Genomic DNA, 20,008 nt, shown 5'->3' with positions numbered 1-20,008 from the left:
TAGACAGATCGGAATTCCACCATGGGGTCCCTCTTGTAGTCTTCACAGACCGCAAAGGACATGCTTCTTCAAAAGCTTCCATAATGTAGGATGTACTAGTATCAACGGCATAATCCAAATAACTTGGATTTTCAATGGACGGAGAATATCCATGAAATTTGGTCGCAACCAATTCAGTGTAGAGTACCCAGTTTGTTAGCCAAGGATTCCTAAAACGCAAAGTCTGCGCAGTTACATTTGAATGTTCAAAGAAGATGTAGCGATGATCAGATAATGATTCCTCATCTGATACATGTAAATTCGTCAACTCGTGACTGAATCTATTCGAGCAGAGCGTTATGTCTAAAAGAAGTGCTCTATTAGAAAGGTTGGGCGATTGCCTATGTTAAGTAATCCAAGATCTGTACTATTTAAATATTCCATCAGACTGAAGCCTCTCAAATTGATATCTGAGTTGCCCAGATGATGTGATGCGCATTGGCATCACTGCCCACAATCAGCGGAAGGCATTTTATTACGCATTGTACGACAACTCGTTTGAAGTCATCCGTTGGGGATGGTTTATCATGTGGTAAATATACCGAACAATAGACGTATTTCCTGTTGACGTCACTAACAGAAACATCGATTGTAAGTAATAGTTGAATCCCATAGAAGAAGCTACACTGCAATCATACGCGGAGATGTGATTCTGCGGCACTAGAAAACTTTAAGGTGCACGTAGAATTCCTTGGCACAGAAAATTAACCATGCATTATTAATGGTTTGTTTGCTATACCGGTAGTACACCTCGTCCTCGTGTCCCTCCAGTCGCATATTACAACTCAGCAGCCAACATTATCTTGGTACCTTACACGTATGCACTAGGGCGATTCAAAATTTAAAAACGTTTGAAAATCATATCTTCCATATCTTCTTTACCATCCTTACCATAAAAATAGCGTTCTGTGAAATTTTCAGCTTTTTTAGTGGTTGTTTGAAGGTGGCCGGAAGACAACGTAGGTTTATATGGATATTACTCTAAAAAAAATGTTCTAAACACGTTGGATAGTACAACCTTATCATCCTATAGAGAAAACTCATCCTTCGAACTTTAATGAAGGTTGTTGCTGAAGAAACAAACTACTTATAGGATTTTTGTAGATGTTTGCAGGGCAATAATCCCATATGAAGCTGAATAATAGCAAACAAGCTCATAAAATATATCTTCTACTATCCGTCGAATTGAATTGCTCTCCTCGGGATTTTTTTATTATGGTTTGAAGAATGAGTTTCCACTACGGGATAATAAGTTTGCACTTACGTGGAACATTGAAACATTTTTTTAATTTCTATATCGTCTTTGGGCCACCTTTGCTGTTAATTTGACAGATTGCACACGCAGCACACCCTAATGCACATGCTGGGCACTTGTTGCCTTCATTCGCCGCCGTACCGCGCGCCGATGCTTGTTTGTTCATCCTCGGGTTCCTGATTCCCACTTGTTCAGATTTTTCACAAAATTCACCCATTTCATCAGTTCATTTTCACCCCCCCTTCCTAGGGTTTGCGATAAATAATCAGTCACCCATTTGGCTAGCACGCTAGGTAATGTGGCCTGTGGCGGTGGTGCAGTCAGGAGGACGCTGGGCGTTGAAGGATCTTTATCGTTCATGCTTGATTCGCGTCTTTACGTTAACTTGTTGACGACGACGATGACGGCGACGCACAATGGGGCAGATCGTTGTTTTCGACGGCCAAAACCTCTAGTACTCTAGTTATGCACCCTAGAGGTTTGGTGTCTTCGACAAAGTGCTTTGAAATAACTTGTACTATATTTTGACACATACAAATTTGGTCTAGATAAGTGAAAACTGATCTAGATCAGTTTTATCTTTTGATAGGAGCGTCCTAGCAAAAAACTTTCTTCTGCAAAGTTGTTCATTGAGGCATTTTTGACATTTCTTCGGAAGACACTTACACTCTATCACTGACGTGGATTACGATATATGACAATTTAGTAAAAACAGTCAAAAAATCGATTTTGACTATATTTTTCACAAAAAAAATATTTTGTCATCAAGTATTAGATGCTTAACTATAACAAAGTAAATTTACATCATTCACTAGCATAATTTTCAGATTTTATTATGTTTTTGATAAAAACAGTCTAAAAATAGTGTTTTACAAAATCCAGGATAACTCATGAAACGGCAGATGGCGGCAGCTAATTTTTTGTATATGACTAGTCAAGAACATAAGTTTCATTGTCGCGAAGAAAGAAAAGTGGGGCCACGTGGGGCTTTTTTGTTGTGGTGGTTTGAAAACTTGATGAAAATATGTCTAAAAATGCTTATATTTGAGAAACTTTTCATGAATTTATATTTTTCAAATGTATTTCTAAAATATATTGCATGTTGACGAAGTGATTTGAAAAACTCATCACCAAACTGGTATCGTATAATATGGCTTTTATTAAGCACAATACTATTACTCTAATAAAGATCAAAGGATAGATAGATAGGTAGATACACATATGGGACAAATTATCTTGAATTCCGTTTAAAAGTTAATTGAAATACCAGTTTAGAGATGACTTCTTCAAATCACTTCGTCAACATGCAATATGTTTCAGAAATACATTTGAAAAATATAAATTCATGAAAAGTTTCACAAACATAAGCATTTTTTATCATATTTTCATCAAATTTTCAAACCACAACAACAAAAAAGCCCCACGTGGCCCCACTTTTCTTTCTTCGCGACAATGAAACTTATGTTCTTGACTAGTCGTATACAAAAAATTAGCTGCCGACATCTGCCGCTTCATGAGTTATCCTGGATTTTGTATCTTATTTAGACTGTTTTTACCAAAAATATAATTAAATCAGAAAATTTTGCTAGTGAATGATGTAAATTTACTTTGTTATAGTTAAGCTTCTAATACTTGATGAAAAAAATGTTTTAATAATTTTTTTTATGAAAAAATGGTCAAAATCGATTTTTTGACTGTTTTTACTAAATTTTCATATATCGTAATCCACGTCAGTGATAGAGTGTAAGTGTCTTCCGAAGAAATGTCAAAAATGCCTCAATGAACAACTTTGCAGAAGAAAGTTTTTTTGCTAGGACGCTCCTATCAAAAGATAAAACTGATCTAGATTAGTTTTCAATTATCTATATCGAATTTGAATGTGTTAAAATATAGTACAAATTATTCCAAAACACTTTGTCGAAGACACCAAACCTCTAGGGTGCATATCTAGAGTACTAGAGGTTTTGGCCGTCGAAAACAGCGATCTGCCCCAGTGTGCGACGTCACGGTTCGAGAGTCGCTCTTTTGTAGGTTCTTTTTTCTGTCGTTACGTTCCAACTGGGACAGAGCTTGCTACTGAGCTTAGTGTTCTAAAGAGCATTTCCATTGTTTGCAACGAGTTTTCTATAAAAAGAAACTTTCCAACCCGAAAAGATCTTCGACTGGTGGAATTCGAACCCACGACTCACAGCATGGTCTTTCTGAATAACTGCGCATTCACCGCTACGGCTATCTGGGCCCCATCTGTGTGACCATTATATAAAGAATTATGAAAATTTAAACATAGCTGAAAAGACGAAGATGCAAAAACCGGTTCTGATCGAGTCTCTAATGTAGTGGTTCTCTGCTCTGGGATATTTCTGATATCCAGCACCGTTCAACGAGGAAATATTGACCAGTTTTTATCCATTTTAAGATTGTCTCTCTGATGTTAATGTTAATGTAACGCTATTTTAAACTTGTGTAGAATGTTATTAGGAGATGAACCAGCCTAGGCCTGATTATCTCGATAATAAAGATAATAATAATAATAATGTTGAACGTTTCACAAATTAATAAAGTAAATATTTCTCCCGTTCAATAAAATCATCACTCAAAAAAATCAAAATTAATTTATTTGCTACGACAGCTCATATTTTTATGGAATTATTCTAAGTTTGGCTCCATCATGCATACACAACACTTGAAAATTGCGTAACGATAAGCTTCTTGAAGTCCAACGGTACCGAAAAACATAACATATACTTTGCAATTGGATTAAATGCAAAAATCGATGTGAAATTTGCGAGAAAGTTACACGTCTTCTCGGTGAAAATCGATCTCACGACTAGATCGGGCGCGTTAAAACTACACAACGAGAGGACTCACGTACTCAGAAGTTAACCTGAATTCAGATTCAACTCAATAATCAATTGGTCCTCTTTCGAAAGTGTTCTGTCAAAAATCTGGCCGTATTCAAAAAATATTGTCAAAAATCCGCTATGAATGAAACAAAGAAATTGTCAAGAACAAATTTAATGAAATTTCACCAGTACCGAGGATTATGCTTGTAAAAAAAAGTTATAGCAAAATGAATTCATTCAAAAACTTTGCATGAACGATTTGTCTTAAAATTCCCATTTGTATGTATCTTTAAAAACAATCAAAAATGAATTTTGCAAAACAAAAATTAAGAATATCTGGATGAATTGTTTCGAGAACACAAAATGTTTTTGTTCCAGTATTTCTTTCCCGAAACATTTTAGATTTTTTTTCAAATATTCGTTCATGAATTCCACAAAAGTATCTTAATGCTTGTTTTTTTATTGAAAGTGGCACTTCACTCTATCACAATCAAGGACAGAATTGAAACGCTGTAATATTTAGTTTAAGGGAACTGTTCAAAAACATAAAAAGAACCTAAAATTTTGTTGCAGTTTGTAGTCGTACAGCAGTTTATGAATACAGCCATTCCATAAAAAAAACCGATCTGGTGGGTCACCGGATTCCGTGAAAATTTGCTATTTTGTTCCTTATTCGAAAGAAGGATACACGTGTTTTTTGGATTTTTTCCAAAATAGTGTGACCAAATACATCGCGAGTCTACAAAATTTTTATTTTTTGCGAAATCATAACTTTTGAATCGTTTGACCGATTTTCAGTTTTCTTGGACGAAATGAAAGCTTAAGACTTTGACTTTTCAAGAAAAATAAAATAAAATCACGAAAATTGTTTTTGCATGAAAACAAACAAAAATTTCCGTTTTTGCGTGTTCAAAGGGGCTATTTCTGTTCTCATTTTTATTCAAAGTTCAGAAAATTTTACGTTTACTGTCAAATTTTCAGCTTTTTAGTTTTTGAGATATATTTTTTTGAAAATAAAAAAAGCAATCATTTTTTATCGGCACACACTGTAGGTCTCAGCGCATTTGATTTGTATTTTCCAAAAAATCATAACTTCTAAACAGCTCATCCGATTTCCAATCTTTTTATGAAATGAAAGCATAAAATTTCAACTTTTCAGAAAAAATATTAAAAAAAATTCATGAAAAAATATAACATTTTCTGGTGTTTTAGAAAGTTTTTATATTTTTTCTGAAAAGTTGAAATGTTAAGCTTTTATTCCATAAAAAAGAGTGGAAATCGTTTGAGCTGTTCAAAAGTTATGAATTTTTGACAAATAAAAATCTAATGCGCTGAGACTGAGATTGATTTTTTTTATTTTCAAAAAAATATATCTCGAAAACTATAAACCATACATCGCTGAAAAATTGACAGTAAACGTAAAATTTTCTGAAATTTCAATAAAAAATGAGAACACCAATAGCCCTTTTGGTCACAAAGCCTTCAAAACACGAAAAAAACGGATGATTTTTTATTTTGAGATTTTTGCATGTAAAAAATAACAATTTTCGTGAAATATTATATTTTTCTTGAAAAGTCAAAATCTATAGCTTTCATTTCGTCCAAGGAAATTGTAAATCGGTCAAGCGGTTCAAAATTTATGATTTCTTAAAAAATTAAAATTTTGCAAAGTCGCGATTTTTTTGGTCACCTTATTTCAGAAATGGTCACCCTTATCAAAAAATTCAAAAACACTTGTATCCTTAATTTGGATAAGGAACAAAATAGCAAATTTTCACAGAATTCGGTGACCAACTAGATCGGTTTTTCATGGAATGGCTGAATAAATAAATTTATTTTACAGGAGCATTTTTATTATATTTTTTAGAAGTACGTTTAGGAATACCATCATGAATTCTCACAACGAGAAGTTTTGAAGCATTCATGAATTACACTAACGAGACACCCAAGTAGGTAGACTATAAGGGATCTTTCCACATGTTTCGACTTGAATTCCTCCAATAATTATCAAAAAGGTTCTTCTGGGAATTGTCCTACAATATTATGGTATTGTTCTAGAAATTCCTCAAGGAATTTATATTGCCCACAGAAGTTCTGGAGTAATTACTGGGAGAAATACTGGAGGATTTTCTTTTGGAGGTTTCCTTAATTTTATTTTGGACCTCTAACTGGCCCGAGCAGAATTTCTCATCAATTGGATCACCACCAATCGATTGTTGCAATTTTCCCCTAATGTCATTTCTCCGAACGCCAGTTTTCCAAATGTCTCTTTTCCCCGAATACCATATCCCTGAATGACCCGTTCCTCCGAAAGGTGCCGCAGAACAAAAAAGTGCCAGAATAGTTTTCACTGACAGGGTGGTAAGCTAGAAAGTACGATTGCTATCAAAAGTATGACTTATTTGGTCGATCTCATCTAAACACGTCATGCCAAAAATGCTATGCACGATGAAACTATCAGGCTTTTTTTAAATTAATTAACTCATTACGCGTGGTGAAGATGGATAAATAATGAAAAAAATCACGTGCTCAGTGGGATTCAAACCCACGACTCTTGTATGCTAGACGAGTGCTTTGCTAACCACTAGAGATGGGAAAAACGGCTCATTTTAGTGAACCGGATCTTTTGAACGGTTCAGTGGCTCAGCGGCTCACAAAAGAAGAGCGGGCCGAACCGAGCGAACACTCCTTGTGCGCGACATGCGTCGTAACTTGTGCATCTTTTGCTCTGTCATTCCCAAAAACTCATGCCCGATTTCCCCTCCGAATCAAAGGAAACAAGCAAAATGTGCCTTGCTATTCAAGTTTGCACATTTTCTCTCTATCTTTCATCTGCCTGTATGCAAGTGGGCGGGGAAAATAAGTTGTTTGACTGTGTATGTTGCAAACTGCGTTTGCATGTGTGCCGTGGCGCGCAAAGCAAGACACGTGTCAAGCGTTATAATAAAGCCGAGAATCAAATAAAAAAGGGAGAATGTAAGATGACCGGTATGTTCATCTGGTATGTATGAAGTTATGAAAATTTCAAAGTGCCAGAAACCAAGTCGAGTCTAGTACACGACAATGCAGACGCCCTTACAGTTGAGCGAAAGTACTCAATTCGGGTTTTCGTTTATATGTTGAGTGTTTTTTTTACTTCTGATCTTAATAAACCAAAACATTTTTGCGTTGGAATTTAATCAAGAAAGATCAAATTGATCAGAATGACTCCTTTAAACGGTACATGTAGCGAAAAATAGGTAGTCAATCGAATTCAAAATTATTGGTTCTCCGAATATCTTTTTGAATACCACACAGTATGAACGAAACCTGTAAAATTATGGCGAGTCAAATGTAACAAAAGGACTCCATCATATATGATGGATATTTATGTGCGATCTTAAAATTACATTGCTGCTGGGTTGAAAATGAGCTATAATTAGCTACCAAACTAGATGAATATATAAAAAAAAAAGTTTTAAACGGGACTCGAACTCGCTACCTCTGGAGCGATAGCTTCACGCCCGAGCTCTCTCGGTTGTCTAACTACCTTAATAAGTGGCTGACGAAAGTTGAACACGTGCTGCGTAAAATGAGTGTATCACATAATCGCTTCGACGGTTGACGGTTTCATAGCGTGGCTGGGTTTGTTTTGTGGCAGATTCATGTAAATTTCTAGCGGATTTAACTGAAATATAGTTGGAAGCGCCCTGATTGGTTGACAGATGGTCATATTTGCTTCAGCTGTTGAATAACGCTTGTAATTTTCAATTGCCTGCCACAATTTTCTGTCGATGTCGAAATTGCGTGCTGCTTAATATTCACAAATTTTTGCTGTGCATTCATTACTCCCTACTGACATAGGACCCCAAAGTATTGTTTCGCTATTTCTTCGCTGAGATGTGTTTTTATTCAATAAAAAGGGCTAATTTGGAGTCGGATCATCAATTTGGTTGCCCATTAAAAAGTTTCAATCTCGAAGATTTCCCAGAAGGACCCTAAATAGACAAGTTTAACGATGTCTTGCCGGATATCGCACCACTGAGTTTCGGTTCCATCTGATTGTTGTATCATTCTGTTTCATTTCTGTATCACATAAATTAGGTTATACAACTCGCTAACCGGTTATCCAGTTCAATGACCTTATAACATCTGAATTGATTCAGTTGTTCTATAGAAGATTTGATTTTTCCATTTTTAATGATGAATTTCATCCGAATGGACGGTAAAGATCTTAAAATTCATCTTAATTATGACATCCTAATCCAAAGTGTCCGAAGTGCCGAGAAAGCCACAGTATTATCTTAATTAGAACATCCGAATCTAAATACGTTGAGTCAACTACTGACGCAGCCGTTTTGTATCGTTTCTAATTTCAACCGCAAGTTCTGCTATAATAGTCAGCAGTTCTAGTGACAACTGTATGATCACTGAAAGCAAAAATTACAAATGACCACAGAGGCCCAACCGTACAGTGTGGTAATTATGGCTTGCAGATTATCTCACGCGCATGCAAATGAACCACTGAACTGAACCAGGTAAGGTGCGATTGATGCCCACGGGGAATGAGGATGCAGAAACGATCACGTCCAATTGGAGAGACGAGGGCACTAGGTGAGGCATGCAAACTCTTCGGAAGCACAGAAACAATGCCTGCGTAGAGCACGATCACCACATATAGAACGTTGGCCAGTGGTTCCCAACGTTTCAGAAGTTGCGAAGCGAGTCCATAATTTCGACGGGTAATGTATTCTCAATTATTTCGCTGACCCCCCTGAAAAGACGTCCCCCCTCTAGGGGTCCGCAGTGACCCCCGTTTGTGAAACCCTGCCATAGACGATCAACGCTCGGACTGTTGAACACGTTATCATAGCCCTACGCTGCAGGCTTAGGAATTCTCGACAGATCGTTTTCTCGGTCTCTCTCTCCAGCGGCTATTGTGCCTCAGTTAAAGCAACCAAGCCTAGGCACGTTCCAAACCGCACCGTAAATATTGTCCGGGAATCACGATCCCAGCATTCCACTGATTTTCACTCGTAACCATTCGGTTGCACATGGATTTTGCTTTTCAGTTGAACAATGATATCGGAGTGTTTGATACAGCACTAGTGGCAACAGTAGTAGTAGCGATACACCATCGATGCAGTGATCGGTTAAAGCTCCACATTTTTTTTCAAAATGTGTTTCTTTACCAAACTTTCAATCCATTATTACATAAAAATCTGACGGTGAAATATACAATCGCAATTAAAGCACCAACTCGGCACGTTCCACTAACAAAACCGGACAACGCTCAGCACACAAATCGGACTTCGAATCTCTCTGCGAGTTCACCGCCACACCGGGAAAGCGCGCCAAACAACACAACCGCTCGCGACGGAAGGCAAACCGAGACTAGAGAGAGCGGTGCCACCGAAATGTGCAGATGGGTTGAGTTAACGAAGAGATTGCTCCAGCTTAGGGGATTTGTTGGTGATAGCGGTTCTTTTTAGTATCGAATTGGTCGTAAAAATTTGGTATTTCTGATAGATTGATAAATACCTAATAAATAGGCTCATTTTTGGATTCCTGTGAATATTTTCGAATTTAAAATTCAGAATCATACTGAAACCTTCATTGATTAATTGGTCAGGTGCGTAAATTAAATTTTGTTAGGAAGTCAGACAAGGCTTGAGCAAAATTTTGCCAACTATATGCTAATTTATCTTGGTAAGATAGCTACAGATTCCGTGGAGGACAGGTTTTTGGATGTACAGATAAAACCAGTAATTTCAAGATTTATGAACAACACTTATAGTTCGATAGGTTGACAATGTTCGGTAATGTTTCGAGTACAACTACTATTCAAGTTCGCCTAAAAACTTCTTTGTAACGTAGCCAGTAAGCGTAACTTATGCTCTCCTATTGCCTATGAACAATTTTATTATTTATATAATCATATTCATATCTTCTTCTACTTGGCATTAACGTCCCCACTGGGACAGAACCGGATACTCAGCGTGGTGTTCTTAAGAGCACTTCCACAGTTATTAACTGAGAGCTTTCTTTGTCTAAGCTACCATTTTCGCATTCGTTTATCGTGTGGCAAGTACGATGATACTCTATGCCCAGGGAAGTCAAGGAAATTTACATAACGAAAAGATCCTGGACCGACCGGGAATCGAACCCAGTCACCTTCAGCATGGCTTTGCTTTGTAGCCGCGGACTTTAACCACTCGGCTAAGGAAGGCCCCAATCATATTCATATAATTCATATAATTACTCAACTAACATTTATTGCAAATGTATGTAAACATTCTCAAAGCTAACTTTATATGGTTTTAGGCTTAGTAAATGCGCTGTACTCACGAACAAAAGCTACTATACTATTCTTCTACCAACAAATCTGGCGATTCTACTCAGCTATTTTTAAGCTGTTTTGGCAGCTATTATGCATACCGATCGGTTCTTTGTCTCGACTGTTATAGAACAAGTATCTGTATAACATTTTCGGAACGCGTTTTTTAACTATTTTGAAACTGTTGATAATTTTTATGCAACTTCCCTGTTTATTAATTAAATATTATTTACAAGCTGTTTCACAGCTTCTAGAATTCAATTCATAAGTAGCTGAACGTAATGTTCTGAACATTACACAACTTAAGTACCAGTCACCACTTGCGATCGAACTCATGATCTCAGTATCCAGAGGTCTCGACGTTATCCTTGCTGCCACCATACTATAGATTAAAAGAAAAAAAAGCACCGTTTTGTTCTACATCGAAAACGATTCATATACTATGATGATGTTGTAAGATGTTGTAACCATGCTTACACCACTTCATTAGGCTGCAAAAGTGTGGGAAACGTCAAACGCAATGTTCACATCCAACAGGATGTGTAGATGAACTTCAAGTTAATATTTAACAACTTCCTGCTGTATTTTCGCTATTAAACAAACGACATAGCGTTTCTAGGCAGTATAACAAAGCATATTGCTAAGAGGATTAATGTTAGGGACTTTTATTCCACACCATTAGGTTGTTATTTGTTACGGTATCGACTTACTGCTTAGTGGAAGCAGCAAAAGCAGTAACTGACGAAATATAGTCAGCTATGATTTGTACCTGCAAAACTTTTGCATTACGGCTGTGTATAAGCTATTTTGTTTTCGTGACTGCTTATATTTTTGCAGCGTTTGCTGCTTCAATTCAACTGTTATACAGACGAACGCAAATAATCTTGGCTTATAATGTTAAAAATATTAGTTGGGTATTACCTGCCAATTATAGAAACATGATTATTTAATTCTATCCAACAACACCTAAGTAAAAGGGTAGACTTTCAAATCTAGTAGTGTAACGCAGTGATGTATCAAAGGTACACGATAACACTGCGTTACTTTTTTTTTGCAGAATCCATTGAAGTTTTAAAAAATAACATAACATGTCTAGTTTTTGAAATGTAGGCTGTTGAAAATACAGTATTCAACGATTTTGTTCAATTTGCATGCAAGTTGACTAGCTGGTATGGCGATTTATTTACTTAATATACTATAAAATTCAAACTATATGTGCATATTCATCAACAAAGATCATAATACTTTCGATACTCAAAAGCTCATTTTGATGCTTTAGAAAAGTGTTGTATCTTGACATATAACAAAAACAAAACATTTTGTATGGAAACTGCAGGAATGTTGAAAACATCAGATTTTAATCGGGCAATTTGAGCTGAAGTATAACCTACATGGCAGTTCATTGGATGTTTGATAAATCATATTTTATATTCAATGTTTGATAAATCATAGTTGAAATTTCATGTGAACAAATAAAACCATTATTTTGTACAACTTGTGAAAATTATGACTTGCTGGAACATTTCTGAGAACGGCATCGGATTCAACAAACTCAAATTTACTAGAGATACATAATTTGATCTTTGACGCTTATATGTTATTTTTGTTTCACCGTGTAATTGAAGTTTTCAAGCCATGAAGCTTCAAGTTATGTATTTTTTTTTTTTTTTTCATTTTCGCTTAATTTAGGAAACCTCCCATTGGTAACCAAGTGTGTACCATTGGGTACGCCACACAAAAATTAACCATCTTAGATTGTAGATTTGGAAATCAGTACTCAAAACCTATTTTGAATAAACTTAAATCACAATCAACCTGCTGAACTCAAAATAATCGTAATCCCCGGCGCCCGTTTGAGCGCTCGTTAGTCTAAAACTGTCTGACACGTTGCATGAGTGATCCCAGTAGCAATATTATGATGACTTTTCTAATATAATCTCAAATCTGCAACGGATATAACTTTAAAAATATACGTCAAAAATAAATTGGATTGGTGATCACGATTCAACATACGGACGAGTTGAAGGGTTTTTAAATAATAAAATAAGATTACAATTAAAAAGGTCGTAAAAAATCAAATAACTTCAACTAATTCTGGGGACTTCGTTTTGATGGGATAGTTATAGTTCGTTCGCTTTCGCTCTAAAAATAGATCCGAAGATTTCAAAAAGTTTTTTTCAGTTTGGTACAAGGGAACAGTTTTGATATTGAAAAGCAGAAGCTCAATTCATTCAATTAACTGAATTGTAAAAAAAGGAAAACTCTATTGAGAAATTTTGCTATAAACTCTTTAGAATGTTGCTAGAAATTTAAGAAATTACGATTTTTCTTCTCCACATATTCAGAATACTATGAAGATTAGATTGGTAAGTTTGCCTCTACAAATTTCCCTGATTTTGTCTTATATTATTGGTATAAAAAATAATTCTAAACCTGATCTGAGCACCTGATTTTCATTACCACTAGAGTGTCCATCCCGGGACATCCCGGGACAAAAAATCCCGGGATTTGACAAATTTTGGGATTTCCCGTTTCCCGGGATTTTATTTCTGACATCCCGGGAATCCCGGGATTCCCGAAATGTATGTAGAATTTGGTAAAAAAAAACACTCAATTTCAATGAAAAACAATGGCATTTTCCCTCCATATCAAAATTATTTGATAAAGTAGAAAAGCATAATGAAAAAGAGAATAAACGAAAAATTATTCTCATGAAAAGATCAATTTACCAAGTAACAAACACATGATTTTATTTGTCTAGCTGCAGAGTTTTGATGCTTTTTTTTTCAACATTAGCCGTTTTTATAAACCTATGTTGAGATAACGAATTTGAAAGTACAATTAAACTGTATTCCATACAAATATTCATATAATTCCAGAAAATGGAATGTATTCCGATCTCAATGAAACTTTCATAATTTGCATTTCACTCCGTTACCTTTCGAAGCAAAATATTTAGATGACCAAATAACGATTCATTATTGCGTTAACAATGCAAAAATATGCAGTGGGAATGACATGCGTTTACTTTTCATTATGGGACAATTTTACTTGGTATTTTTTCCTAATTTTACTAAACAAAAAGTAATTTCTCATTAGTGCAGCTGAAAGATCATTAGAAGATATAATAAAAACTGATAGCAACTCAATTTTTACCAAAATGCAGATGGGACAGACTTGCGATTCACGGCAGTAAACTTCAGTCAATAATTTTCAGTAATTAACTTTTAGCATGATCTACAATACTTTCAATGATCTTCAATCGTTTCTTTTGTTCAAAAGTTTTTATGATTTTTCAAAAAAAAAAAGCAAATTGCTTTGAAATTATGACTAAAGTTTTTTTCATACTTCCATTAACAAGTGTTATATTGTATTGTTAAATTTGTACTTCCATTCAACCGAAATGCTAGTTTAATTGAAAACTAGTGGTCCCGGCAAACTTCGTCTTGCTATCAAGTAGACTGTTGAAAAATGTCATGGAACCTCTCATACAAAATGACATATTAGTACTCTCCCGTTTTACCAATTTTTCCGAAAACTTTTCCAAACTTTTTCGTCACACGAACACGTCGGAACCCTTCAAGAAAATAATAGTGAAAGAGTTGTGTAAATCGATTGTCCCGTTCTCAAGCCATTTCGTGACATACAAACACCACTCCATTTTTATTTATATAGATTTGATAAATCCCGGGATCCCGGGATTTCCCGGGACAAGCTTGGATTTTTGTCCCGAATCCCGGAATGAGCAAAATGGCCGGGAAATGGATACTCTAATCACCACTAAATCTTTGATACATTTAATAAAACTGAAAACTTGATCCATTGCTCACTTACTGTTCACTTACTTCAGATTTGTACTCCTGAAAATTTGAGAGTTGGCTTCGATTCATGTTTTTCTTAAGATTTTGTTCCAATTTTGAACTTTCAATTCGAATCGTAAACGATTTGTTTTATTTGATTTAGGATTTTTTATGCTTTAACTATACAATTAGGTTTCTGAATTAACCTGTTTTTGGTTTTCGGTGGCTGGATTGCTCTCGTTAAGAAATTTTCTAACTTTTGTTTCAGTTCGCACAATTGAGCGTGTTTCTGAAATATTTCTATTTTAAACTTTTTTTTTATTATGTTTTAATGAATAAACCGTTTCTGTTACGAAATATTTCTATTTGAAACTTTTATTATTGTGTTTTAATGAATAAACCACAATCGAAATTTTGATTTTCATTGAAGTTGCATGTTCCTCACATTTGTTTTTGACTAGAGGGTAAGTATCACACCCTGAAAGTTTCAAAATGTTCTGTCGGGAAAAAAAGGATTTTTTTTTTTTCGATTTTAAGGGTTGGTTTTCATTCATCCAATTCAAGAAAATTCAATTTTGCAGCTTAAACTTTCCCATACAAAATGTATAAGAAAATAATCATCGAAAAAAAATTAACCTTCCAATTATAAAGTTTTGGTCCTAATGTTGAACATCTTCGTAAAAATATTTGAGGTACATGAAAGTTCAATACTTATTGAGATTTTGACATCGTATGTCTAAAAACTCGTAAGAGCAGTGTTTCGTCAGTAGCCATAATGTCAGACACATCAAAAAGGGAAAATGAATTAAAACCACCTCTAAATTCTCGATCGATTGGTTGCAACCAACAAGTTTACTCATCGATTAAATTTTCAGCGTAGTTTATTGTTCTCTAAAACTGTCCCGGAGCACGATATAAAAACCGCCGAACTACATTATTGTCATGTCTTCGTAAGCTTATGGAAGGAATGATATTGAATCGTTTGTGTAATGAACTAAAATTAATATTTTTCTTTTCTCATCTCAATACGAATTTTGAAAAGGTTATAGTACTCGTGATAGCACTGCTGTTTTTGCTTTACAAATCAATCTTGTTAAATAAGAAGCAAGTATTGGTTTTAACTTTTCTTGATGTTTCTGGGGTTTATGATTCTGTGGTAATAGATAAACTATTCAACCTTTGCGTCCCAGACCTATTTTTTGCGATCAAATATTCGTGATTTTTGGGATCTTATTTCCACAATATTCAGCTGATTTCAATGAAATTTTGACACAACACCACAATATGATGGCCTGTTCTTGATTCATGGCCTGTTCTTGAGGTCAGTAGAGACATTCTCAAGTGTTGCTGTGTGAGTTTGAAACGCAAATATCAAATGCAGGAACACCAAACGTGGTAAGATTTTCTACAAGAAATGCGGAGTCAAAGATAAAAATTTTCTTGCTAGGTCGGCGGTGATTTTGAAAATCGTTGCTAGGTGTCCTTTGTTTGTTTTGTGTTACCGCATTTGGAGCACATTTAGTCAAGATTTGCACCTCAAAAGTACAAATACTTCCGGGATGTTCTGGAACCGATTCCGGGACCTAAGAAAAGAACATCAATTCGATAACACAGCGTAACAAAAATGACATTTTTGCGTGTCTCAAAAATCAAATTATGTGTCTCTAGTAGATTTGGGGTTGCTGAATCTGGTGCCATTCTCAGAAATGTTCCAGCACGTCACAATTTTTAGCTACAGGTCGCCAAAGTTGTGTAAAACACTGGTTTTATTAATGTTTACATGAAATTTAAAGTACAATTTATCATACTTTTTTGTAATCTAATCCACCAAACATGCAAAATAGAACTTGAATTTTCATTTCAGACATAATTTGATTGAAAATGCGCGATTAAATTTCGATTAAACCGATTTTTTCAACATGCTTGCAGTCTCCATACAAAATTCTTCGTTTATTCTATATGGCAAAATACAACAATTCTCTAAACCATCACAAAATAACTTTTCTGCATCAAAAGTAATATAAACTTTGATGATAAGTATTGTTGTACACATAAACTTTGAATTCTGTGGCAAATTAAGCCAATATATTACCTTACAAGCTGGCAAACTTGCATGCAAGTTGGCTGAAATAGTCATGTTTTGCCTTTTCAACAGTCAATATCTCAAAAATTAGACGTGCTATGATATTTCTGAAAACGGCAATGGATTCAGCAACCCTTAATTAAGTGAATAGCGGTATTTTGGTGCTGGAGACAAAAACGTGTTGCGCAGTGTAATTGCTAACCCTATCATGCGACACCTGTTATCAATCCGATGATTGAAATGTATATCATGCGACACATCAATTCTCAAGATTTTTCGCCAGGAGTATGCCTACTTAATCATTTCTTACAGCATAGGGTCATTCCCAGTAGTAACGGGAAGTTCTGGAACCGATTCCGGTACCCTGGAAAAGAACATCAATCCAATGATTGCAAAAACTATCACGCGACATCGCAATCTCCAAGATGCAACTTAGGGCCATTTACAAGTATTTCCGAGATGTTCTGGAGCCGATTACGGAATCCTGAAAAACGACACCAATCCGATGATTGCAAACTCTATCATGCGACACATCATTCATCAAGACTCTAGAATATTCCGGAAGTACTTGTTGATCACCCTATGTTGCAAAAAAAAATGCTTTAAGATTGATGTGTCGTATGATATAGTTTGCAATCAACGAATTGATGTCATTTTCCAGAGTCCAGGAATCGGCTGCAGAACATCCTGGAAGTGCTTGTAAATAACCCTTTGTTGCAAGAAATATTTCAGTAGGCAACATATTGTACTCCCGGTAAAAAAAACTAGAAAGTTGATGAGCCGCACGATATGTATTGTTATCATCGGGTTGACGTCCGATTCTAGGATCCTGGAATCGGCTCTAGGATATTCCGGGAATACTTGTAGGTTACAAGGGATTATTCATTTTGCATCATGATTACATTTATTGAAAAATCTTAAAGATTGATTACAATTTTATGTCTTTTTGATTTAGATAGGAAGTCACACATATGGGATTTTTCTTCTTTCAAAATTTTTAATTCAAAATCTCCAAAAATATAAATAAATAATTCAAACTCATGAACATAATCCAAACCATAACAAATTAAAAACTTTATTATATTTGGAGCTTTCATTAAACTGATGAAAATGATGTCCAAGAAACTAGAAGGTATTACAACGTTTGTCTATCTGCAACTACCATGACATTTTTTAAATTTCAGAAGTTTTCCATGGATTCGCGAAGAGTTTTCAAGACATTGTTAAACTAGGGAAAGTGTACCAGTTTGGCCTTCCTTAGCCGAGTGGTTAGAGTCCGTGGCTACAAAGCAAAGCAAAGGTGTCTGGGTTCGATTCCCGGTCGGTCCAGGATCTTTTCGTAATCGAAATTTCCTTGACTTCCCTGGGCATAGAGTATGATCGTATCTGCCATACGATATACGAATGCGAAAATGGCAACTTTGGCAAAGAAAGCTCCCAGTTAATAACTGTGGAAGTGCTCATAAGAAGACTAAGCTGAAAAGCAGGCTCTGTCCCAGTGAGGATGTTAATGCCAAGAAAAAGGACTAGTGGTTCCCTATTTGGCCATATGTGTATTCTCGAAAACTTTCATATTTTGATTTTTTGACGTTGGATAACGTCTTACGGCAACATATGGGGGTACAATTCAGAAAAACGAAAAATTGAGCATGTAACGAAAAATGGTCAGGTTTTGACCGCTAATAACTCAGTCATTTATCGATAGATTTTCAATATTTATGCATGAATCGATTGGAAATTTATCTACGCGTCGATTCAAATGGTGGACACTATTGATTATTAGCAACAAACTATTGAAACATCGTAAAACGTTGACCCCTTTCTTATCTAACCAATCACGTTCAAGCACATTTTTCTGATCCGCTTCCCACTATAAAAACGCACCGCACCCTGCTTCTTCCCTCATTCTTCTTTTTGCCGTCAGACTGTGAACACGGTCGGCGAGCAAATTTCGAGAGTCATTCGCGTCCTCAGTCCAGTTTTCAATAGGACGCGAATACAACACGCATTAGAACCGAAGAACCACGCATTTCGGAGCCGCAGCAACTGAAGCCGCTCATTTGAGTGCACCAGCCAGCATAATCGTTTTCGGCCAGAAATCGTCGCTACCAGCCAGTGCTCCGCTGTCATTGCCATGCGAAAGGCTAGCGCGGTCATTCTGGTTCATTAGATCGAGCGGCACAGCCGTCACTGTCCGTGTAATATTCCCTAATTTGTTCGAGATGGCTGAAGAAAATCGACCAAAGCCGACAAAATGTGTCCGTGTTACGCAAATTCAACAATTCAATCGACCCTTTCCGGAGCCAACAAATGTGTTTTAAAGAGTTATTTGTATAATATTCCCTAATGTGTTTATCACATACTTGCTATAATCTCTTAATTCATCTCATAGCATCATACAATAATTGATTTATTGCGAATAATTGACAATACGGCAATTTGGAGCTGTTTCCGAGGATGCTGCTGCAGTGCCGTCGGGTTGCAATAACAGCATAATGCTAATCTGTACATCCCTTACCCAGACATCAGTTTCATATAGCCTATTTCCAAGATAAGAAAACGAAGAAAATGAAAGGAGGAGCATCATCTGCTATTCTAAGGGTATAAAGCATCCCTCCTTCGTTGAATTTGGTTTCATTCTGTTTTCGCTTTCGAGCTGGTAAGAGCTCCTCCAAACCTGCTCAGCTCCTCGCCACCGGAGGCAAGCTGCTGTACGAGATGGCTGAAGAAAATCGACCAAAGCCGCTTGTTGAAGCGCACATCGTCTTCCGCACCGCAAATCTCATCGGGCGAGGAGGATTCAAACCAGTGCGCCGTCAAAATGTGTCCGTGTTACGCAAATTCAACAATTCAATCGGCCCTTTTCAGAGCCAACAAATGTGTTTTAAAGAGTTGATTGTGTAATATTCCCTAATTTGTTCGAGATGGCTGAAGAAAATCGACGAAAGCCGCTTGTTGAAGCGCACATCGTCATCCGCACTGCAAATCTCATCGGGCGAGGAGGATTCAAACCAGTGCGCCGTCAAAATGTGTCCGTGTTACGCAAATTCAACAACTCAATCGGCCCTTTTGAGAGCCAACAAATGTGTTTTAAAGAGCTATTTGTATAATATTCCATAATGTGTTTACCACATACTTGCTATAATCTCTTAATTCATCTCATAGCATCATACAATAATTGATTTATTACGAATAATTGACAATACGGCAATTTAAAGCTGTTTCCGAGGATGCTGCTGCAGTGCCGTCGGGTTGCAATAACAGCATAATGCTAATTTGTACATCCCTTACCCAGACATCAGTTTCATATAGCCTATTTCCCAGATAAGAAAACGAAGAATATGAAAGGAGGAGCATCATCTGCTATTCTAAGGGTATAAAGCATCCCTCCTTCGTTGAATCTGGTTTCATTCTGTTTTCGCTTTCGAGCTGGTAAGAGCTTCTCCAAACCTGCTCAGCTCCTCGCTACCAGAGGCAAGCTGTTGTACGAGATGGCTGAAGAAAATCGACCAAAGCCGCTTGTTGAAGCGCACATCGTCATGCGCATCGCAAATCTCATCGGGCGAGGAGGATTGAAACCAGTGCGCCGTCAAAATGTGTCCGTGTTACGCAAATTCAACAATTCAATCGGCCCTTTTCAGAGCCAACAAATGTAAGTTTTAAAGAGTTATT

At 36.3% G+C, this 20,008-nt stretch overlaps 1 protein-coding gene across 8 annotated transcripts in view; it reads right to left on the bottom strand.

Moving 5' to 3' along the window:
* LOC5574074 (venom dipeptidyl peptidase 4) overlaps positions 1 to 20,008 on the bottom strand; it is a 95,684-nt gene that overhangs the window by 44,876 nt on the left and 30,800 nt on the right. For 3 of the 8 annotated variants that reach the window (XM_021853327.1, XM_021853328.1, XM_021853333.1), the window contains exon 1: positions 9,331 to 9,522. The exons of 1 other annotated variant lie outside the window; for it this stretch is intronic. The gene's annotated coding sequence lies outside the window, so the exon portion shown is untranslated. Of the gene's footprint in view, positions 1 to 9,308; positions 9,523 to 20,008 lie in introns of those variants that run through there. 4 more of the 8 variants (XM_021853329.1, XM_021853331.1, XM_021853334.1 and 1 more) reach the window with 2 other exon arrangements.

Source organism: Aedes aegypti, chromosome 3 (assembly GCF_002204515.2).
Source record: "Aedes aegypti strain LVP_AGWG chromosome 3, AaegL5.0 Primary Assembly, whole genome shotgun sequence".
NCBI classification, from domain to species: Eukaryota; Metazoa; Arthropoda; class Insecta; order Diptera; family Culicidae; genus Aedes; species Aedes aegypti.
This window is presented reverse-complemented; position numbering and strand designations above follow the sequence as displayed.